Source organism: Ambystoma mexicanum, chromosome 6q, assembly GCF_040938575.1.
Source record: "Ambystoma mexicanum isolate Mex_15411 chromosome 6q, UKY_AmexF1_1, whole genome shotgun sequence".
In the NCBI taxonomy this organism is placed as follows: Eukaryota; Metazoa; Chordata; class Amphibia; order Caudata; family Ambystomatidae; genus Ambystoma; species Ambystoma mexicanum.
The window spans coordinates 195,257,580-195,281,600 of NC_090937.1; the positions used below are offsets into that span (position 1 = coordinate 195,257,580).

The window sequence follows — 24,021 nt, forward strand, 5'->3', positions numbered from 1 at the left end:
GTCCCCTTAATCATGGTCAGGCAAGTCTAATTGAAAACACACAACTGCAGCCTATTGGAGGGTTGCAGGTGTATAAAATGAGAAGGAGAAAGCAATTCAGGAAGGAGCAGCAGGGAGGCCTGTGTGATCGGCAGGGAAACTTTTTGAAGGAGAGATGATTCGCTGTAGGGAACTGCTATGGGGCGGTCCGTTGTGTGCAGCATGCCAGGATGCTGGGGACTGCAAAGAGAAGTGGTCTTAGGAAGCATGGTGTGGGAGCTGGGGCTCCGTGGAGCAGACCGGCGGCAGAGATGGGAGCCGTGTGGAAAGGCTGTCCCTTTCATCCAAAGTGCTCATTCCCCTATGTCAAAAAGCCAACACGGGAGTGTCTAAGGTGCAGGAGTTGGACCCCGGACAGCAGAAGCTGCAGTTTGTGTGCATCGAGCTACTGGGAAAGCTACTAAAGAGACCAGTCAGTTTCTATTAGATGAGAAACCTGGTCTGTGAATGATTGAACGTTTCCATTGTTGTGAAATACTTTGTATCAGAGTGGTCGCATGTCTCAGAAGAGAACGTTTTCGAAAGTCTCAGAGTACTGGGAAGTTCACTTAAAGTAAAACACATGAATATTACATATCTGGCTGAATGAAAACAAAACCTTAAGCTAAACTAATGCCCCCTGAATTCCGAACTGAATACAAATTTAACAATTAACCAAAGCTACGGAGTGGTGTGCGAGTGGAAGCAGTCATTGCAGTCTCCAATCTTTTCAACTTGATTCCTGTGCAGCCACCTGTTTTGGAGTCCTACCTCACTGTCTATTACTGCTGGAAGGGAAGCAGTTAAAAACTCCCAGGACCGCGGAGAGGAGCGGAGTGCGAGTGGAAGCAGTCATTGCAGTCTCCAATCTTTTCAACTTGATTCCTGTGCAGCCACCTGATTGGAGTCCTACCTCACTGTCTGTTGAAGATCTTTCAAAATAGGCAATTTTATTTAAAAAGAAAATGCATCAAAATGCCTCACTTTCCCTACCTATTCTAAAAGCTAAGGGAACACAGTCTAACACGGGATAACTGGCCCTCACTCTAAACAACAAACATACTTAAAAGGTATGGCAATTCAACATAACATGAATAATATGCTCATTTCCTAAATTACCTTCTGAAATCCTGGTTGATTTCCCTTCCCCAGGATTTAAAGTCACTTCACCACAATGTTCAACCTTCAAAAGTAAATGTCTAACTTTCTTCTTAAAGATGTTAAATCAAAGCAAACGTTAATCAACAAATGTTCCAATGGTAATACATCTCCTCCTTTTAACAAAAGGTCCACTAGCAACAAATCTCCTCTTTTTGGGTGAAGTTTTCCACTTTTCACTTCAAGCAAAATAGCCCCAATGGTAATCCTGGCCACAATGCTTTGTCAATCCACCAGGAGGATTGGTCACAGTTCAAAAGAAAATGCAATATCCACACTGTTAATGGTACACAGTTCTTAATTAACAGTTAGGATTCCTTGAATTATGGTTTCAACAGTCCAAATGGTATATTTGTGTAGGATGACTTGTTAATACTACTTATTCTACTTCAACAACTATATTTCTTTTTATTTTACCTTGAGAACATTCCCCTTTGTCCAGCAGTAGCTCACCTTAGTTTTCGCCAACTGTAATGTATCATCTAGTGACAACCAAATGTACCTCAGGAGTTTCAATACTTTGGACTACTGCCACAATGACTTTGACAGACTTTGGCAATATAGATTTTTCAACACTTCAACCTCTTTGGGTAGGCGAGGCACTCTTCCTTCAAACTGTTTTCTTCAAAGGGGCAGCCTCTTGGCCTCTCTCGTCTAACTGACAACAATGGTAACCCGTGTCTGCCTTTAAGACTCCCTTCTCTCTGGCCTCCAAAGTCCTGGGCATTACAGGTTGAGTCTGCTTCAAAATGGTCTTCACAAACAGCCATTTCCCCTTCCACAACTTTACCTGCACCTTTCTGCCAGCTTTGTGCCCAACAATTACCCAGAAGCCTTGGTGCCACTCCCTTAGTCTCAGGTAAAAGGTGTATACGTGTTGGTTTATGCCAATGAACTGTTAATAACTTCACAGTATTGCTGGGTTGTTTTAAACACTCAGAAAGGTCCAGCTTCACAATTAACATGGGGTACTTCTTGGCCTTAGACAATGCTTGTTCTCTTCTTCAGTCTTTTATAATCCTGGGAATGAAAAGTATGTCACTTGCATACAAAGTATAAAGTTCAGTCTTTCAGGAGAAACCACAACTAGGCACACGTGACCACTCTTTGATGTAATTTTCAAGCTTTAAAGTTGGTTGTGAAATTATATTCCTATAGAAGCAAAGGACAGAGTCCAGGGCTCCTTTAAGAACCCAAATAAGGCACACGTGACCATTCCTTAATGTAGTTTTCCACAATAGAAATTGTAACTTTGAAATTATCACTGTTAAGTGTTCTGCAAGGGTCTTCGCAGCGTTCCCTTTTCTTAACTAGGGGCATGCAACCACTCCACATTAATAGTATTTTGTTAAAGGAACAATGGGCTGTAACAGCATTAGCTTCCTATGCAAGCTTCTCCTCGTTGAAAATCTTACGTGAGTGACAAAGGAGCTGGTTGCTGTTACCGGCAAGGCTTGTGCAATGGTTTAGAACAACGTGCTTCACTCACTGGCATCTGAAGCATTTTTTCTGCGGGTTCACTGCTTTCCCAAATTCTACTATAACTTCTACTGCTTCTGGCTCGCTGGGGACCCATACATTTCTCCTGAACAGGTCTCTGGTCCGGCCACACATCTTGGGAGTTTCCTCTACTCCTGAGACCCTCGACCTGGCAATTACTTCTTGCCTCAGTGTTCGATATGGCAATCAGGCTCATATGGGGAAAACTGTTTCTCCAGCATGTCTTCCACAGCACAGCCTCTGCACTTCAGTGTTTGGGAATACGGAACTCTCTCAGAACACGCAGGTGAAATCTGCTGTCTCTTCGTTCCGGCGTGCCTCCTGTTCTCCCACTTCTGCTTGGTTTGCCAGCCTTGTGTCTTCCTTCTGCTTCCACTGCCACAGCCTGCACTCAAGCCAATGTCCCAGCACATGCACCCCTTCCTTCTTTCTCTCCCTGAGGGGGCCTTTTATGCTTCCTAGATTTAGGGATAATTTTCTGGTGTGGGCTATTAGCCTCTATTGCCCGACTACTGCAATGGCTACTAGGCTTAATTGCCTGCCTCTAGGATTCTTGGACTTGTAGTTTCTTTACACAAAGGTAGGTTTGAGCATGTTTGAATTATTATTAAGGGTATGTTTAATTCCCTTAAAGTTATTAATGATAATGATGATAATGATGTGTTATTTATATAGCGCCTTAATCCAAAGCGCTTTACAGAGCACATATTTACATACAATATCACCCAACCGAAATTGGTACTCATTTATCGACCTCGGAAGGATGAAAGGCTGAGTTGGCCTTGCTGGGATTCGAACCTGTGACCTGCAGATCACGCTCAGATTGCAGCAGCGAGCGCTCAACCCGCTGAGCTATCTTACCGGCTTACTTATCTTACTTATCTTAAGAGAGGGGCTATGAAGATTAGTCTTTACAGAGGAAGCTAGTTTATTGAAGACAACATTTCCACATTCCTTTATAGGGTAGGATTTGAGGAAGGTTTTTAGTTTGGGATACCAAAAAGGATATTTCTTTTGGTAAAGTTTGCTCAGATTTTACAACATTAAAGCCCACAACTCGAGATCTAATGTGAGGGTTAGGGACATTAAAATGACAATATGCCTTTACCTCTTTAGGCACCTTGGGAAGATTCTTCCTTCAGCAGGAGGATCTCATGGGAAGGGACTCCCTCTCTGGTATACAGGGAAGACACCATTGGCCAATGCAGTATTGTCAACCCACACCCACCTTCCTCCCCCTCGCATTCCTTACATATGCAATGTCTGTAACATACTACCTCTGCTAGTGACCTGTAACCTACGTAAACCACCTCTGTAATCTGTGATCTATTATCCTTGCAAACTAATCATGTAATGTAATCTGCAATCTATTCATGTAACGACTGTAACTTTCTACCTCTATAAGTAACCACTGTAACCAACTTCTTAAGCAAAAAAACGCCTAGATGCCTCTGGTCTATGTGTGCTATATAAATGACAAAATAAATAAATAAAGCATGAGAAACCATATTGAAGCGGTCTGGGACTCAAGCAGGAGAAACCATATTAAAAGGGGTCTGGGACCCGAGTGAGAGAAACAGAATTGAAGGGGTCTGGAACCCTAGCAGTATCTGGCAGGAGATTATACCAGGACTGCCCATGGAACCACTGAAAGGACTCCACTAAGAAAAGCCTGAGAAAGGCCAGGGGAAGGGAGACATTCTCCCACTGTTGTTGAACTGTTAATACCAGCCTAAGAAAGGCCAGGGGAAGGGAGATATTCCCCTCCTACTCTGTGGAACTATAAATGCCAGCCTGTGAAAGGCCAGCGGCATGGAGACATTCCCCCTACTTTGTAAACTATATCCACCCAGAAGAAGGGAGTCATTCTTCTGGACCCAGAAGAGATGAGTCCAGTTTAGTTTGGTTATAAGTGTAAGGGTTAGAAGTGGGGTTTTGACACTGGACGGTGGACTTTTTAGTTACGGACATTCTGAAAGTTCCTTAGTATTTTGCTGAGGCAGGGAAACCACTCAAGAGTTAAGGATCGGTAGGTTTTCTTCTTCTTTTTGGTACTAAATAAAAGTCTTTGCCTAAAAGCATGCCACCTGTTTGTCAATCTCCTTCCATACCCTTACAATTCTCACTTGTACAAATAAGGATAAACAGACCCCTCTAGTCTGCATATCTTCATTAGTTAAGAAATGGTTCAGTTATTTATTTCGCTGTCATATTTTTGTATCTGTTGAGCATTGAATAAGGCAAATAATGATTTGATGTATGCTAAATCCAAACTGATGACTGATGAGTGAAAAGTCTTACACACTGAACAATATAATTTTCTGCCTTGCTTGCAAGCAGGAGGAAAGGTAATTGCAGGGAAAACCATAATAATGATCACCTAAAAAAGCATGCCATTCCCAATGAAAAAGGATATGAGAAAAAACAGTTGTCACTTTACCGAAATATCAAAACCATTGCCAGAAAACATGAAAAATACAAAATCACAAAATGGAATAGAAGTGCTTCTAACAAATCAGCAGCCCAGAAGTGTGGAGAAGGAGGGCATTTAGCCAGAAAGCACACTTGATCATCCAATACACACCCCAGCTGCATAGGGAGACACTAGAGTTCTTTTCATCCAGCGAGACTGGAGGGCATGGTCAAGGCCTGCGGCAGAAGGCAGGTGCAGTTGGGGCAAGGGGCCTGGGTGCAAAGCAGCTAGCGCCGGGAGTACAGATAAGGAGGCTGGGGAAAGAAGGTGCTAAGAGGCACAGAGGAGGTGATCAGGAGTCGTCGAGGAGCAGGATGTGATCAGGAGTCGTCGAGGAGCAGGATGTTGAAGTGGGAGAATGGAAGACCAGGCTCCCGTCCTTCACCTCTCGAGCTTGGCCTAAAGGTTCACGGCCCAAGCACCCGCCACGAGAAGAGTTTGCCCATCTACCAGACGACCAGATACCCTGGTACAGGAACATACGGATGTGTCCATCTGCCTGCACAGCAGCCCGCCCCGCCCATGCCGATGCCTGCGGCATGGATCAACTGGACTAAAACTATACGTCGTTAGAGATGCCATGACGACATAGCCAACGGATAGCACACCTGTGCCAACATACACACTGGACACTCCCGCACCAATCTACATGAAGAATATACTCAGTGCTATGACGAAGGCGACAGACATACTCACGGACGTGCATCTTTATTGTTTTTATATAGGCTTTCAGAAATGCAGAAACGCAAGACGCATCATGAACTCATCTAAAGAGCTTGCTTACGCTTCTCCTACACTTAGGTGCCGTAATAAGAATTATAACAAAGACACGATACTGGCCATAAGACAATATGAGACTATAACCTAAAGCACCTACGCACCAAACGGACCACTTATGCACCAGGCCCAAGTAGGCCTCAAACAAGAGCTCCCGTGGACATTAACAAAGCAAGAGTCAAGTTGCTGATCCTGCAGAAAGAGCCGGGTGGAACAACCAGCCAAGGTCGCAATGTTGCAAACCCACATTCCAAGAGCAAAGCATCAAAGGCACGATGTTGCAACCTCGCACTCCGCGCACCAACGTTAAGGTCACACCTGCAACTTAAACCAGACACACAGTGGACAAGCAATATTAATTGTGCAGAATTCTGCCTCAAACACGGTCCCTCCCCACGTGACCAAGCCGAACCTGACGAGGTGCCAAACCCAGGAGAAAAGAGGCGTCTGGATCCCTCGCTAACGAGACACAGGCAGATACACTTGAAAGGCAATGGACATCTGCGACAGTGGGAGCGGTCAGCCGTCCAGCCATGAATAAATCCTCACATTGTCTGCACGTACCCATAATGAAACATTGTTGCAAATTGCAGGTACACCGAGAGCTGGGAACGGCGGTGGTCCCAGGCTGGGAGGCTCACGGGCGCACCAATCAGAACATGGGGCTCTTATCACTGACGACAGTAATATTAACCAATCCTCAGGAGTCTTCATGTAACAATTCTCATGTATCTAATTGTAGGGACAACCCAGATATATCACCTGATTACCCTTTGTCCACTAACATTGTTCTCTATATGTGTCCTATACTAACCCTACCACTCGAGCAACCAATTAAGAGTGGCGATAGGTTTTTTGTTAACTTTCTGAAGTGACGCAAGTAGCGCGTCATAATACCGTAAAAAGGGCCTGCGAGCCCCACGATTGTGTGTGTGTCAGGACGGACGCGTACGCTCCTTGACCCATCCCTGCCGTTTTGTCTAATAAACAGCAGAGTCACCTTGCTCCTTGTGTGTGTCTCATACTCTATCTCATCTGGGATATACACGGGAGGAGTTGGGGCCTCCCTGCCTGGAGGTCTGCGGACGGCCCGGCCGACCCTGGCAGAAATTCCCCCCCGACAATGTGATCAGGAGTCGTCGAGGAGCAGGATGTGATCAGGAGTCGGCGAGGAGCAGGATGTGATCAGGAGTCGGCGAGGAGCAGGATGTGATCAGGAGTCGGCGAGGAGCAGGATGTGATCAGGAGTCGGCGAGGAGCAGGAGGGCGGCAGAGGAGGCGAGGAGCAGGAGGGCGGCAGAGGAGGCGAGGAGCAGGAGGGCGGCAGAGGAGGCGAGGAGCAGGAGGGCGGCAGAGGAGGCGAGGAGCAGGAGGGCGGCAGAGGAGGGGAGGAGCAGGAGGGCGGCAAAGGAGGGGAGGAGCAGGAGGGCGGCAAAGGAGGCGAGGAGCAGGAGGGCAGCATAGAGGGCTAGGAGGAGAGCAGAATAGGAGGCAAGGAGCAGGAGGGGGCAGAGGAGGTGAGGAGCAGGAGGGCGCCAGAGGTAGCGAGGAGCAGGAGGGAGGCAGAGGAGGCAAGGAGCAGGAGGCCAGCAGAGGAGACAAAGAGCAGGAGGGCAGCAGAGGAGGTGAGGAGCAGGAGGGCAGCAGAGGAGGCGAGGAGCAGGAGGGCGGCAGAGAGGTGGAGGAGCAAGAGTTTGTCAGAGCAGCAGAAGTCGTGGTCAGAGCAGCGGATCTGGTGGTCAGAGGGGCGGATCTGCTGGTCACAGCAGCGGATCCGGTGGTCAGAGGAGGGGAAGTGTAGGTGGTGAGCAGAGGAGCTGGGCAAGACAAGACAAAAGGCATGAAGAAAGAGGCACTGGATGTAGAGGTGCCCAAAGAGGCTGTGGTAAAAGGTGTTAAATAAGATGTGCTGAGAGGGCTCCAGCAGAAGCAGGCAAGAGACTTAAGTGGAGGGGATGAGAGGATTCAGTAAAGGGTGGTGAGAGGAGTTAAGGAGGAGATTGTAAGATAAGATAAGGAAGAAGTGGAAAAGTGTGGCAAGCAGGTGGTGCCAAAAGAGGAGGCATTGGGTGTGTCATAAATGGTATATAAACCAGGGATGGTAAAGAGGAAAGGTGAGGTGGTGGGAGGAAGAGGTGAGGTGGAGTGGAATGAATATCATGCCTCAGACATGTCTCTGCCCCTGTGGCAACTTACCTGGCGGGTCTACCCATGTTGGCGCTTGCATCATGGTGGGGTGGGGCAGCAGGTAGGGCGGCAACAGCAGAAAGTGGTCTGGGCTCCGGCCCAACCACACGGATGCATCCAGGAGGCATTGACGGAGGGCCAGTGCCATGCTCCCACGCATGCACAGTATGATGGGCATCATCCGTTGCCACGGCAAAGACACCCGGTGCTTCACTCAAGGACCGCCAGGATATCTAAATCCCTGAATGACGCATGCGGGCGTGTCTCATCATGCTCTGTATGTCGTCAACCTGCCTGCCTCATACTCGCTTTTTCATCTATTCCTCTGCTTCTACTGTATTCCCCTTTGCTCCTGCCTGCTCTGCCTCCCGTTATTTCCTGCCTTGCCTTTCTCCTGTTGGTCCTCCTGGCTTGCCTTGCTGCCTGCCTTCCAGGTCTCCATTTATGGCTCCCTCATGCTTATTAACCTGAACTGCTGCTGCCTCCATCTCTGTGCCATCGACTGCCACTCCCCCTGCCCGAGGCCTACCTTGCCTATATACTAGTGGTCGCTAACTCCACCATGGTGAGGCCCACCTTCATTACCCAACTACCCCAGGCCAGCACCATGCGCTGTCCCTGCCCATGTAAATCCAGGGAGCTGTACCATGGTGTGGGGAACTGGTATCAATGAACCTCCCTGTACACTCCGCAATGAGGGGAGCGCAGGGGCTGGTCCTTATGCTATACTCACAACCTGACAGATCTGGGTCGCCTGGCAACGCCAAAAACAGACTCAACACAACCCCAAACCCAGCAACGAAGAGACCAGGTACTTACCAATGAATAGCTGAAAACAGTGAGGGAACCATGCACCCCAAACTTATGAAGTGCATAAACGAGGTGGGTAGAGCAAAAGAATGTGGCAGAATGGTGAGGTGGTATGCCAACCATCCGAAGAGCTGGATGGAGGTTTGGAAAGGGACCCCTAGGTTCAAGATTGGGGCAGGATGGAGAGGAAACAGTGCAGGAGAACCCTAGACATAGGAGCCCACTCTAGGCCATCTGTGGACTTCTTACTAGGCCACTCGCTAGCTCCCTCTATAGGATCCTGTCTTCCTGTGCCTCTGGGCTTGAGTAGAAGGGCAGCTCCTGCACCCCTCCCATTACAGAGCAAAAATCCAGCTACACTGCAGACTTCAGCATCAGGAGGCGGTGGCCGGCCACTATCAAGTAGCTGAACAAGATCAACAACATGGAAGTGTGAGGGGTCAGAAATGTGAGGCGGACAACTTTGTGAAGGATTTTCAACAAATGCCATTTCATTAAATTAGAAGGCTGGATAGACGCCTGACTATCCCTACCCTGACAAGGATAACCCTGCATAAAATAAACTAAAGGAAACACTCTAACAAAGGATATCTGTCCCTCACACTTATTCATACAAAACATAAATCAGTTAATGCATGGCAGTTCAAAGGCATCAAAATCAGTATAACAATTGAGTTCGTAATTAACAGTCTCCCCTTATAACCTGGGTGAACTCCCCTTCCCAGATTTAAGCAGGATTTTATCCACAGTTCCAAAAAGAAAAAAGGAAATCTTAATTTGCAACAAAGTTCCAACACAGTTCTTTGCAACTTCAACTTGTCAACAGAATGTTCCAATACTCCAATGAATGCAATGGCTTGTTGTAATAACCATCTTTTTGTTCCACAAACTAAACATATAAATATGGGTGAGACCAATCACAAAGTCATAGGCATCAGGAGAAATAAAAACCCTTCCATAATCCTGAAGACGTATAAAGCGAAAAACCTCCAGGACGTCCTGAGTTACAGTGAAATGAAATCTATTAATAATTACAACAAGCCATTGCATTCTTTGGCATTCAGGAGATATCCTCCCTAGAGGAAGACAAATACTGTGTCCCACCACACAGAGTGCTCTCATTCCCTTGGGCTCTTTCTCCTCCCAGGTGACCCTCCCACTGAACACCACCCCCAAGGTCAGGATCAGAAAGCGTCTGCCTTTCTCTGGCCACCTGCGAGGAGACTTTAGGTAGGGGTTTAGTGAGGAGTCTGTGGGATTCATCACAACAGAAGCTAGACATTGTAAATAGTGGGTATTCACTGAAAGGCAGGCCAACAGGGAGAGACAGAGAAGCTGCAAGAGGAATCATGAAACATTTTGTATGGGTTGCTTATGTTTTGTTTGTATCAACCTGCCACTATTCATAACATCTGTCATCTGTTGTGTTACTGAAACCACTGCTTTGAACATTTTGTACTTGCCAAGAGACATTGATTTTTAGTTTATACTGAGACTGATCAAACGCCAGTAAATGCCCTTTGCAACCATAATGAAATTACATTGATACACATTCTGGGTTCTCAAGGAGTTGGTTCGGGGTCCCCTGTAGGATACCCCAAGGTGTGGAATGAAGTTCTCCGCCTAACCTTGAGGACTGTCCAAAGTGTGACCGAATGGGCTAGTTGCCACCCCAAGTCAGTGGATATTGGATGTGGGGTGATCAACTAGGATCCCCAAAACACCCTTGCTGAATTCCCTCTCAAAAGCAGGAGGCGCGCACAGTCCCCTGCACAGAATGGAAGATGCTAAAGGAAAGTCTTCGAGGCACTGTCCGCCAGCAAAAGAATAATGTATGACAGGGTAATTACTCTGTTGGGTAGTTGGGGGGGGGGCGCACAGCAAAGGGAGAAACCTACCAGAAAAATGACCAGCCTGAGCACATGGTTAACACCACACAAATGGATATTAAAAAGGCTTTTAGCCGCACCCCTCTTCAAAGACCTCCAAAGGAAGTCCCAAACCTCAGAGGCATAACTTATCCAGAGGTCATGCGATCAGGGAGACCAATGGGAGATCAGAGGAGGTTTGTAATGGGGTTGACTGGGCTATGAAATCCAACCAACACAGAGGAGATTGGAAGGTGTGTGGCTGAGGTCAGGTGGAGCAGTTGTGGATCAAGTGGAAGGTAGAGAGCAGACAGGAGTGCCGAGGAGACTGTGGCAGTGTTCTGAGAGTGCAGGTAAGGTATTGTGTGTGAGAGAGGGTGGTACCTGCTCAGTGTAGTATGGTGAGGGTGTTTCTGAAAGGTGTGGTAAATAGAGAGAGCAAGCAAGAAATAAAGAGAGAAAGAGAGAGAGAGAGAGAGAGAGGGGGGGAGAGATCTAATGTGAGGGTTAGGGACATTAAAATGACAATATGCCTTTACCTCTTTAGGCACCTTGGGAAGATTCTTCCTTCAGCAGGAGGATCTCATGGGAAGGGACTCCCTCTCTGGTATACAGGGAAGACACCATTGGCCAATGCAGTATTGTCAACCCACACCCACCTTCCTCCCCCTCGCATTCCTTACATATGCAATGTCTGTAACATACTACCTCTGCTAGTGACCTGTAACCTACGTAAACCACCTCTGTAATCTGTGATCTATTATCCTTGCAAACTAATCATGTAATGTAATCTGCAATCTATTCATGTAACGACTGTAACTTTCTACCTCTATAAGTAACCACTGTAACCAACTTCTTAAGCAAAAAAACGCCTAGATGCCTCTGGTCTATGTGTGCTATATAAATGACAAAATAAATAAATAAAGCATGAGAAACCATATTGAAGCGGTCTGGGACTCAAGCAGGAGAAACCATATTAAAAGGGGTCTGGGACCCGAGTGAGAGAAACAGAATTGAAGGGGTCTGGAACCCTAGCAGTATCTGGCAGGAGATTATACCAGGACTGCCCATGGAACCACTGAAAGGACTCCACTAAGAAAAGCCTGAGAAAGGCCAGGGGAAGGGAGACATTCTCCCACTGTTGTTGAACTGTTAATACCAGCCTAAGAAAGGCCAGGGGAAGGGAGATATTCCCCTCCTACTCTGTGGAAATATAAATGCCAGCCTGTGAAAGGCCAGCGGCATGGAGACATTCCCCCTACTTTGTAAACTATATCCACCCAGAAGAAGGGAGTCATTCTTCTGGACCCAGAAGAGATGAGTCCAGTTTAGTTTGGTTATAAGTGTAAGGGTTAGAAGTGGGGTTTTGACACTGGACGGTGGACTTTTTAGTTACGGACATTCTGAAAGTTCCTTAGTATTTTGCTGAGGCAGGGAAACCACTCAAGAGTTAAGGATCGGTAGGTTTTCTTCTTCTTTTTGGTACTAAATAAAAGTCTTTGCCTAAAAGCATGCCACCTGTTTGTCAATCTCCTTCCATACCCTTACAATTCTCACTTGTACAAATAAGGATAAACAGACCCCTCTAGTCTGCATATCTTCATTAGTTAAGAAATGGTTCAGTTATTTATTTCGCTGTCATATTTTTGTATCTGTTGAGCATTGAATAAGGCAAATAATGATTTGATGTATGCTAAATCCAAACTGATGACTGATGAGTGAAAAGTCTTACACACTGAACAATATAATTTTCTGCCTTGCTTGCAAGCAGGAGGAAAGGTAATTGCAGGGAAAACCATAATAATGATCACCTAAAAAAGCATGCCATTCCCAATGAAAAAGGATATGAGAAAAAACAGTTGTCACTTTACCGAAATATCAAAACCATTGCCAGAAAACATGAAAAATACAAAATCACAAAATGGAATAGAAGTGCTTCTAACAAATCAGCAGCCCAGAAGTGTGGAGAAGGAGGGCATTTAGCCAGAAAGCACACTTGATCATCCAATACACACCCCAGCTGCATAGGGAGACACTAGAGTTCTTTTCATCCAGCGAGACTGGAGGGCATGGTCAAGGCCTGCGGCAGAAGGCAGGTGCAGTTGGGGCAAGGGGCCTGGGTGCAAAGCAGCTAGCGCCGGGAGTACAGATAAGGAGGCTGGGGAAAGAAGGTGCTAAGAGGCACAGAGGAGGTGATCAGGAGTCGTCGAGGAGCAGGATGTGATCAGGAGTCGTCGAGGAGCAGGATGTTGAAGTGGGAGAATGGAAGACCAGGCTCCCGTCCTTCACCTCTCGAGCTTGGCCTAAAGGTTCACGGCCCAAGCACCCGCCACGAGAAGAGTTTGCCCATCTACCAGACGACCAGATACCCTGGTACAGGAACATACGGATGTGTCCATCTGCCTGCACAGCAGCCCGCCCCGCCCATGCCGATGCCTGCGGCATGGATCAACTGGACTAAAACTATACGTCGTTAGAGATGCCATGACGACATAGCCAACGGATAGCACACCTGTGCCAACATACACACTGGACACTCCCGCACCAATCTACATGAAGAATATACTCAGTGCTATGACGAAGGCGACAGACATACTCACGGACGTGCATCTTTATTGTTTTTATATAGGCTTTCAGAAATGCAGAAACGCAAGACGCATCATGAACTCATCTAAAGAGCTTGCTTACGCTTCTCCTACACTTAGGTGCCGTAATAAGAATTATAACAAAGACACGATACTGGCCATAAGACAATATGAGACTATAACCTAAAGCACCTACGCACCAAACGGACCACTTATGCACCAGGCCCAAGTAGGCCTCAAACAAGAGCTCCCGTGGACATTAACAAAGCAAGAGTCAAGTTGCTGATCCTGCAGAAAGAGCCGGGTGGAACAACCAGCCAAGGTCGCAATGTTGCAAACCCACATTCCAAGAGCAAAGCATCAAAGGCACGATGTTGCAACCTCGCACTCCGCGCACCAACGTTAAGGTCACACCTGCAACTTAAACCAGACACACAGTGGACAAGCAATATTAATTGTGCAGAATTCTGCCTCAAACACGGTCCCTCCCCACGTGACCAAGCCGAACCTGACGAGGTGCCAAACCCAGGAGAAAAGAGGCGTCTGGATCCCTCGCTAACGAGACACAGGCAGATACACTTGAAAGGCAATGGACATCTGCGACAGTGGGAGCGGTCAGCCGTCCAGCCATGAATAAATCCTCACATTGTCTGCACGTACCCATAATGAAACATTGTTGCAAATTGCAGGTACACCGAGAGCTGGGAACGGCGGTGGTCCCAGGCTGGGAGGCTCACGGGCGCACCAATCAGAACATGGGGCTCTTATCACTGACGACAGTAATATTAACCAATCCTCAGGAGTCTTCATGTAACAATTCTCATGTATCTAATTGTAGGGACAACCCAGATATATCACCTGATTACCCTTTGTCCACTAACATTGTTCTCTATATGTGTCCTATACTAACCCTACCACTCGAGCAACCAATTAAGAGTGGCGATAGGTTTTTTGTTAACTTTCTGAAGTGACGCAAGTAGCGCGTCATAATACCGTAAAAAGGGCCTGCGAGCCCCACGATTGTGTGTGTGTCAGGACGGACGCGTACGCTCCTTGACCCATCCCTGCCGTTTTGTCTAATAAACAGCAGAGTCACCTTGCTCCTTGTGTGTGTCTCATACTCTATCTCATCTGGGATATACACGGGAGGAGTTGGGGCCTCCCTGCCTGGAGGTCTGCGGACGGCCCGGCCGACCCTGGCAGAAATTCCCCCCCGACAATGTGATCAGGAGTCGTCGAGGAGCAGGATGTGATCAGGAGTCGGCGAGGAGCAGGATGTGATCAGGAGTCGGCGAGGAGCAGGATGTGATCAGGAGTCGGCGAGGAGCAGGATGTGATCAGGAGTCGGCGAGGAGCAGGAGGGCGGCAGAGGAGGCGAGGAGCAGGAGGGCGGCAGAGGAGGCGAGGAGCAGGAGGGCGGCAGAGGAGGCGAGGAGCAGGAGGGCGGCAGAGGAGGCGAGGAGCAGGAGGGCGGCAAAGGAGGGGAGGAGCAGGAGGGCGGCAAAGGAGGCGAGGAGCAGGAGGGCAGCATAGAGGGCTAGGAGGAGAGCAGAATAGGAGGCAAGGAGCAGGAGGGGGCAGAGGAGGTGAGGAGCAGGAGGGCGCCAGAGGTAGCGAGGAGCAGGAGGGAGGCAGAGGAGGCAAGGAGCAGGAGGGCAGCAGAGGAGACAAAGAGCAGGAGGGCAGCAGAGGAGGTGAGGAGCAGGAGGGCAGCAGAGGAGGCGAGGAGCAGGAGGGCGGCAGAGAGGTGGAGGAGCAAGAGTTTGTCAGAGCAGCAGAAGTCGTGGTCAGAGCAGCGGATCTGGTGGTCAGAGGGGCGGATCTGCTGGTCACAGCAGCGGATCCGGTGGTCAGAGGAGGGGAAGTGTAGGTGGTGAGCAGAGGAGCTGGGCAAGACAAGACAAAAGGCATGAAGAAAGAGGCACTGGATGTAGAGGTGCCCAAAGAGGCTGTGGTAAAAGGTGTTAAATAAGATGTGCTGAGAGGGCTCCAGCAGAAGCAGGCAAGAGACTTAAGTGGAGGGGATGAGAGGATTCAGTAAAGGGTGGTGAGAGGAGTTAAGGAGGAGATTGTAAGATAAGATAAGGAAGAAGTGGAAAAGTGTGGCAAGCAGGTGGTGCCAAAAGAGGAGGCATTGGGTGTGTCATAAATGGTATATAAACCAGGGATGGTAAAGAGGAAAGGTGAGGTGGTGGGAGGAAGAGGTGAGGTGGAGTGGAATGAATATCATGCCTCAGACATGTCTCTGCCCCTGTGGCAACTTACCTGGCGGGTCTACCCATGTTGGCGCTTGCATCATGGTGGGGTGGGGCAGCAGGTAGGGCGGCAACAGCAGAAAGTGGTCTGGGCTCCGGCCCAACCACACGGATGCATCCAGGAGGCATTGACGGAGGGCCAGTGCCATGCTCCCACGCATGCACAGTATGATGGGCATCATCCGTTGCCACGGCAAAGACACCCGGTGCTTCACTCAAGGACCGCCAGGATATCTAAATCCCTGAATGACGCATGCGGGCGTGTCTCATCATGCTCTGTATGTCGTCAACCTGCCTGCCTCATACTCGCTTTTTCATCTATTCCTCTGCTTCTACTGTATTCCCCTTTGCTCCTGCCTGCTCTGCCTCCCGTTATTTCCTGCCTTGCCTTTCTCCTGTTGGTCCTCCTGGCTTGCCTTGCTGCCTGCCTTCCAGGTCTCCATTTATGGCTCCCTCATGCTTATTAACCTGAACTGCTGCTGCCTCCATCTCTGTGCCATCGACTGCCACTCCCCCTGCCCGAGGCCTACCTTGCCTATATACTAGTGGTCGCTAACTCCACCATGGTGAGGCCCACCTTCATTACCCAACTACCCCAGGCCAGCACCACGCGCTGTCCCTGCCCATGTAAATCCAGGGAGCTGTACCATGGTGTGGGGAACTGGTATCAATGAACCTCCCTGTACACTCCGCAATGAGGGGAGCGCAGGGGCTGGTCCTTATGCTATACTCACAACCTGACAGATCTGGGTCGCCTGGCAACGCCAAAAACAGACTCAACACAACCCCAAACCCAGCAACGAAGAGACCAGGTACTTACCAATGAATAGCTGAAAACAGTGAGGGAACCATGCACCCCAAACTTATGAAGTGCATAAACGAGGTGGGTAGAGCAAAAGAATGTGGCAGAATGGTGAGGTGGTATGCCAACCATCCGAAGAGCTGGATGGAGGTTTGGAAAGGGACCCCTAGGTTCAAGATTGGGGCAGGATGGAGAGGAAACAGTGCAGGAGAACCCTAGACATGGGAGCCCACTCTAGGCCATCTGTGGACTTCTTACTAGGCCACTCGCTAGCTCCCTCTATAGGATCCTGTCTTCCTGTGCCTCTGGGCTTGAGTAGAAGGGCAGCTCCTGCACCCCTCCCATTACAGAGCAAAAATCCAGCTACACTGCAGACTTCAGCATCAGGAGGCGGTGGCCGGCCACTATCAAGTAGCTGAACAAAATCAACAACATGGAAGTGTGAGGGGTCAGAAATGTGAGGCGGACAACTTTGTGAAGGATTTTCAACAAATGCCATTTCATTAAATTAGAAGGCTGGATAGACGCCTGACTATCCCTACCCTGACAAGGATAACCCTGCATAAAATAAACTAAAGGAAACACTCTAACAAAGGATATCTGTCCCTCACACTTATTCATACAAAACATAAATCAGTTAATGCATGGCAGTTCAAAGGCATCAAAATCAGTATAACAATTGAGTTCGTAATTAACAGTCTCCCCTTATAACCTGGGTGAACTCCCCTTCCCAGATTTAAGCAGGATTTTATCCACAGTTCCAAAAAGAAAAAAGGAAATCTTAATTTGCAACAAAGTTCCAACACAGTTCTTTGCAACTTCAACTTGTCAACAGAATGTTCCAATACTCCAATGAATGCAATGGCTTGTTGTAATAACCATCTTTTTGTTCCACAAACTAAACATATAAATATGGGTGAGACCAATCACAAAGTCATAGGCATCAGGAGAAATAAAAACCCTTCCATAATCCTGAAGACGTATAAAGCGAAAAACCTCCAGGACGTCCTGAGTTACAGTGAAATGAAATCTATTAATAATTACAACAAGCCATTGCATTCTTTGGCATTCAGGAGATATCCTCCCTAGAGGAAGACAAATACTGTGTCCCACCACACAGAGTGCTCTCATTCCCTTGGGCTCTTTCTCCTCCCAGGTGACCCTCCCACTGAACACCACCCCCAAGGTCAGGATCAGAAAGCGTCTGCCTTTCTCTGGCCACCTGCGAGGAGACTTTAGGTAGGGGTTTAGTGAGGAGTCTGTGGGATTCATCACAACAGAAGCTAGACATTGTAAATAGTGGGTATTCACTGAAAGGCAGGCCAACAGGGAGAGACAGAGAAGCTGCAAGAGGAATCATGAAACATTTTGTATGGGTTGCTTATGTTTTGTTTGTATCAACCTGCCACTATTCATAACATCTGTCATCTGTTGTGTTACTGAAACCACTGCTTTGAACATTTTGTACTTGCCAAGAGACATTGATTTTTAGTTTATACTGAGACTGATCAAACGCCAGTAAATGCCCTTTGCAACCATAATGAAATTACATTGATACACATTCTGGGTTCTCAAGGAGTTGGTTCGGGGTCCCCTGTAGGATACCCCAAGGTGTGGAATGAAGTTCTCCGCCTAACCTTGAGGACTGTCCAAAGTGTGACCGAATGGGCTAGTTGCCACCCCAAGTCAGTGGATATTGGATGTGGGGTGATCAACTAGGATCCCCAAAACACCCTTGCTGAATTCCCTCTCAAAAGCAGGAGGCGCGCACAGTCCCCTGCACAGAATGGAAGATGCTAAAGGAAAGTCTTCGAGGCACTGTCCGCCAGCAAAAGAATAATGTATGACAGGGTAATTACTCTGTTGGGTAGTTGGGGGGGGGCGCACAGCAAAGGGAGAAACCTACCAGAAAAATGACCAGCCTGAGCACATGGTTAACACCACACAAATGGATATTAAAAAGGCTTTTAGCCGCACCCCTCTTCAAAGACCTCCAAAGGAAGTCCCAAACCTCAGAGGCATAACTTATCCAGAGGTCATGCGATCAGGGAGACCAATGGGAGATCAGAGGAGGTTTGTAATGGGGTTGACTGGGCTATGAAATCCAACCAACACAGAGGAGATTGGAAGGTGTGTGGCTGAGGTCAGGTGGAGCAGTTGTGGATCAAGTGGAAGGTAGAGAGCAGACAGGAGTGCCGAGGAGACTGTGGCAGTGTTCTGAGAGTGCAGGTAAGGTATTGTGTGTGAGAGAGGGTGGTACCTGCTCAGTGTAGTATGGTGAGGGTGTTTCTGAAAGGTGTGGTAAATAGAGAGAGCAAGCAAGAAATAAAGAGAGAAAGAGAGAGAGAGAGAGAGAGAGAGAGGGGGGGAGAGAGTCAGAGAGACAGAGAGAGAGAGGTGTAGGGGGATTTTGAGAAGGAGTGGAGGGATACTGTGGTGAGATTGTGCAAAGTGGTAATTGGAATGGTGGTCAGGGCAGAGTGTAGCAGGAGGGGGGTAGTTGGGAGAAAAGTGGAGAGTATACAATTAGGAGACAGAGGCATAGATAGTGGATTGAGAGTAGTGAGAGAGAAAAGAGATTGGGGAAATGGCCAATGGCAAGTAGAGAAAAGGGGAGGAGTGGAGTTCGAGACAAAAAGGGGGGGGGGGGGAAGAGTGGAAAGATCCCACAGGGAGAATAGAGATAGCTATAGAGATATAAAGAGAAACAGAAAGAAAGATGCGTGTGTGAAGAAAGGAGACAAAGAGAAACCCTTTGACATCGGGCAGTAAAAACATACCAGAAATATCCCTTCGAAAAATTCTGGAGGGAGATGAATAGAAAAGGCTTTCCCTCCCAGATTAGAGAAGACTTTGACAGTAAAGGTTACCTTGTTAGAATATGTTGGGCACATTATGATGAGACGTCAGACTATGGTGGAGGGAGCCCACAGGGTGGTTGAACGAGCAGTAGGGATCTCCTAGTTTCAACCATCCCAGCCGTCTCAAATCCTTTTCTTTAGAATTGGAAAAAGTACCATTGATCTATAATCCTTGCCTGTGGCATTCTGAGGCCAACTATGACAAATTCAAGCAATACAAGGTTTCAGGTTCCACACTCAGAGGCTTGTCAAATGGAAAGAGGGTTTTTTTACAATTACATAGGGCTTTCTGGACTGCCAATTCAGATGCAAAGGGTTCAGAGGATTCCAGCTTCATAAAGGCTTTGCAGGCAACCCAAAGCAGTTACAAGGGCAACATAAAATCCAAGATGGTAGCAGGCCCCAATAATAGGTTATGCCCAACCCCATTTAAGCACACCTGAACCAGGACACAGTGTCATCATTCGATCGCCTTGGAAGTTTTGGAACCGTTGGTGCTGGCACCATTAATGTGCCATCATGTTTCCCACACGCCTGCTTCCTCTTATGCAAATCTCTCAGTCAACCCACTTCTCCCTACCGGTTAAGAGGCTGTTTTCCTCGCGTCCCTTTGCTCTGTCTAGCACTTGTGCATTTTACCTATTCTGGCTATGGATCCCCTTCACTGCCGCTTACCCCCTCTTTCCTGCTTCCTCCAGTGCCCTCTCTGCTGTTCGCTGGACCCTCACGTGCTGACAGTCTTGCTTTGGCAGCACTCTGTTTGCTTTGCAGTGCTCCACTTCTCTACTTTGGACCTACTCCTCTCTTATTCACTCGTTCCTTACAGGAACCTTGCCATTGAGAATCTACCTTTCCCCGCTGCAGGCTCCTTCGTACTAGTGAGTACACATACCTGGAGCATGAGTATTCCATCTGCCATTGACTTCTGCATAAACAGACTTTTTGGAATCACCACTGAAGGACCACAGCAGAAAACTACAGCATCACACTGAAGGGTTTTTTTCAGCCTTCCAGCTTTTTCCCTTCTGCTGGCAGTTGGTGGTGGTCCGTTAGCTCGTCACCTGAGCAGGCATAGTGGCTTCCCCATGAGATTAGCCATACCTCTACAGAGACCGGTGATCTACTAGGAAGAAGAAGACTCCTCTTCCCCTTGGTGACTAACCCCTCCCAACCATGGATGAAGAATCAGGTGAGGAAGACCATGTCGATATAAAAAGTGACAGTTTGCAACGCCCACCAGCTCAGACCAGAATGGTTTCTGTTGAACAATTGCAGGAACTCATTAATGCTGTACAGGGACTCTCGTTCGAAGTCCAGAATGTGAAGGTAGAGAGCGTTGTCCTCAAGCTGCTAAATACTGCCAGAGAAGACCGGACCTCGGATCTCCCACCCGTAGGACTGGCTTCGGGCAAATTCGATGGATCACCCAAAAAGGTTAAATAATTCATTGATGCCTGCGTAATAAATTTCAACTCTCATCCTCCCACTTTTACTACTGATCACACCCAAGTAGGTTTCATGGTTTCAAACATGGTCGGCAATGTGCTGGCTTGGGCAACTCCTTCAGCGACTTCAGTAAATCAAGTTCTGCAGGCTTATCGATTGTTGAGAAAGACATTTGAGAGACCTAAAGTGGTCTTCTGGACATCCGTCAGGGGTCTATGGATTTTATGAGTTATATCAGCAACTTCAAAAGAATTGCTACGGAAGCAGGTTGGCCAGAGGAAGCTCAGTATTCGGTCTTCAGGAGAGGTTTGCATGAAGATTTGAAGGACGAGCTAGCCGGAATGCTCACGCAGCTACCCTTCCAGATTTGATATCATTGGTCCTGCAGATAGATTATCGGCTTATGGAAAGGAGGGCAGAAAGGAAGAAGCTTTACAGTAAGCCCTCTCCTTCTTCTTCGGCTCCTATTCCACCTTCTATGGGAGAAATACCCAAGGACGAACCGATGCAGATAGGAACTGCAAGGGGTCCTTGGTCAGCTTCAAAGAAACGACGGAGAAGAGAACTTGGACTATGTATGTACTGTGGATTGGGATCCCACTTGCTACAAGAATGTCCCAAAGTCGCACAAAGAAGACAAGGAAACAAAAGACCCCTGTCCTAGAAGGTGCCCTAAGCTGGGGAAGTATGAAAGGTCCCTTTGCTGCTACTCAAGCTTGCTCTGCCACCCAAGATTCCCGCCTTCTTGTGATCCACTTACTCCTTCAGCTACCTAAAAGATCTGTAGAGGCTTTGGCGTTAATTGACAGCGGCGCAGCTGAACATTTTCTGGATACCATCTGGGCCAAAAAAGAAGATATACCTTTACAAGAATGTACCGTTAATCAAGCGGTTGCAGAAGTGGACTGGGAACCTTTGAGCTCCGGGCTCATTACCCATTCATCCCTACCCATAGAAGTCTCCGTGTTCAATGACAGGGAGACTCTTTGCTTTGATGTCAATCCGGCCGCACATTTCCCAGTCATACTAGGAATTCCCTGGCTGTGGAGGCATAACCCTCTCATCGACTGGGAAAATACACCCTCCACTTTAGGTCAGAATATTGTGTTACCCATTGCTTGCATGCAACCCAGGAGGACTCATCATCAGCAGAAGGAACAGCATCCTGGTCTCCCATAGCCAGGGTACACTGTATACCAAAGAAATATCAGGAATACCGTGAAGTGTTCTTAGATAAGTTTCCATAGGAACTTCCTCTTTATCGTTTTATCGTCCTGAAGACTGCGCCTTAGACTTGACTCCAGAAGCCTTGGTGACTTTCGGTCGCATGTTCTGTGTGCTCCCAGTACAAGTATAGCTCTGGTAAACACATATGCCACACAAAACAAGGTCAAGCCCCCTAGAGTCATGTGTCCACCGACTTTGTGGTCGATCTTCCTCTCTCTCTGGGGAGTACGGCAGTGATGGTTACAGTCTTCATTTAGCAAGGTTGGCTCAGTTCGTGCTCCTTCCAGGTCTACAAACAGCAGCCGAGATGGCCATGGTTTTCTTCCAAGAGATCTTTCACCTTCACAGACTTCCAGAAAAGATCATATCCGATCGGGGTTCACAGTATGCATCTACCTTTCAGAAGACCCTCTGTGATCTTCAAGGAATCGACCAAGCCCTATCTTCAGGCTACCCCCCCCAGACTAACCGGCAGACAGAAAGACTGAACTATTCCATGGAACAGTACCTCTGTTGTTTCACCAACTCCCGACAGGACAACTGCGTGGATCTTTTACCAATGGCAAAATTTGTGTACAATATCATGAAGCATACCGCCAAAGGGATGAGTCCCTTCTACTGTACGTATGGCATCCATTTGCGGTTCTTTCCTAGCTCGACCTTCCCAGCTTCCTCTGTTTCCTCATTGACTCCCTCTTAGGAGATATCGCTCAAGCACAGCAGGAAGCCTATGGCAACCTCGAGAGGAGCAATGAAAAATACAAGAAACAAGCCGATGCACACAGAAACCCCTCTCCCAATTTGGAGATAGGTTCCAAGGTATGGCTGTCGACAAAGTAGCTGCCCAGGTGGGTTCGACCTACTAAGCTTTCACCCAGATACATCGGACCATTTGACATTCCCACTAAAATTAATCCAGTGGCCTTTAGGCTCAAAGTGCCATCTTCATTGAAGAGGCTCAAGCCAGTGTTCCACGCCTCTTTGTTGCACCCATATTTGCCAGACCCTTTTTTACGCAGCTCAAGAAGACATTTACTGACTCCTCCTGCGGCTCCAGAGGAGTATGAAGTCTCTCAAATATGTGACTCAAGATATCACAAGGGAGTCCCTTCAGTAGCTAGTGCAGTGGAAAGATTATCTTGCTTAAGAAAACACCTGGGAACCGAGATTGCGTATCAAGGCGCCCTTGCTACTCCAATGCTTCCATCGACTACATCCAGGTAAACCTGTCACCTGCAGTGATAAGAGGGGGCATACTGTCATCATTCAAAGTTTTGGAACCGTTGGTGCTGGCGCCATTAATGTGCCATCACATTGGCCACTAGAATGAAGTCTTTCGTAAAATGGCACCCACCTGCTTCCTATTATGCAAATCTCTGTCAACTCATCGCGTTGCAACCCATTTCTCCCTACCAGGTAAGATGCTGTTTTCCTGGCTTCCCTCCTCTCTGTCTAGCCCTTGTGCATTTTTCCTATTCTGTCTACGGGTCGCGTTGGCTCTCTTCGCCACTGCTTCCCCCCCTATTTCCCACGTCCTCCAGCTCCCTCTCTGCTGTTTTCTGGACCCTGTTGTGCTGACAGTCTTGCTTTGGCAGCACTGCTTGCTTTGCAGAACTCCACTTGTTTTCTCTTCTTCGGACCTGCTCCTCTCTTATTCACTCGTTCCTTACGGCAGCCTTGCCATTGAGAATCTACCGTTGCCTGCTGCAGGCGCCTTCAATGATAACCGTACTAGTGAGTACACATACCTGGCGCACAAGTATTCCATCTGCCATTGGCTTCTGCATTAACAGATTTATTGGAATCTCCACTAAAGGACCACAGCAGAAAACTACAGCATAGCACTGACAGGTTTTTTTCAGCCTTCCGGCTATTTCCATTCTCCTGGCAGTTCCCGGGTGGTGGTCCCTTGCCTTAACTGGTCACCCGAGGAGGCATAGTGACTTTCCCTCGACATCGGCCCTACCTCTACAGAGACCGGCGTTCTACTAGGAAGAAGAGGACTCCTCTGCCCCTTGAAGACTCACCTCTCCCAACCATGGATGAAGAATCAG

General features: G+C 48.0%; 1 protein-coding gene across 2 annotated transcripts in view; it reads right to left on the reverse strand.

The window, feature by feature from the left end:
• SUSD1 (sushi domain containing 1) overlaps positions 1–24,021 on the reverse strand; it is a 1,292,988-nt gene that overhangs the window by 734,905 nt on the left and 534,062 nt on the right. The gene's annotated exons all lie outside the window — the stretch shown is intronic.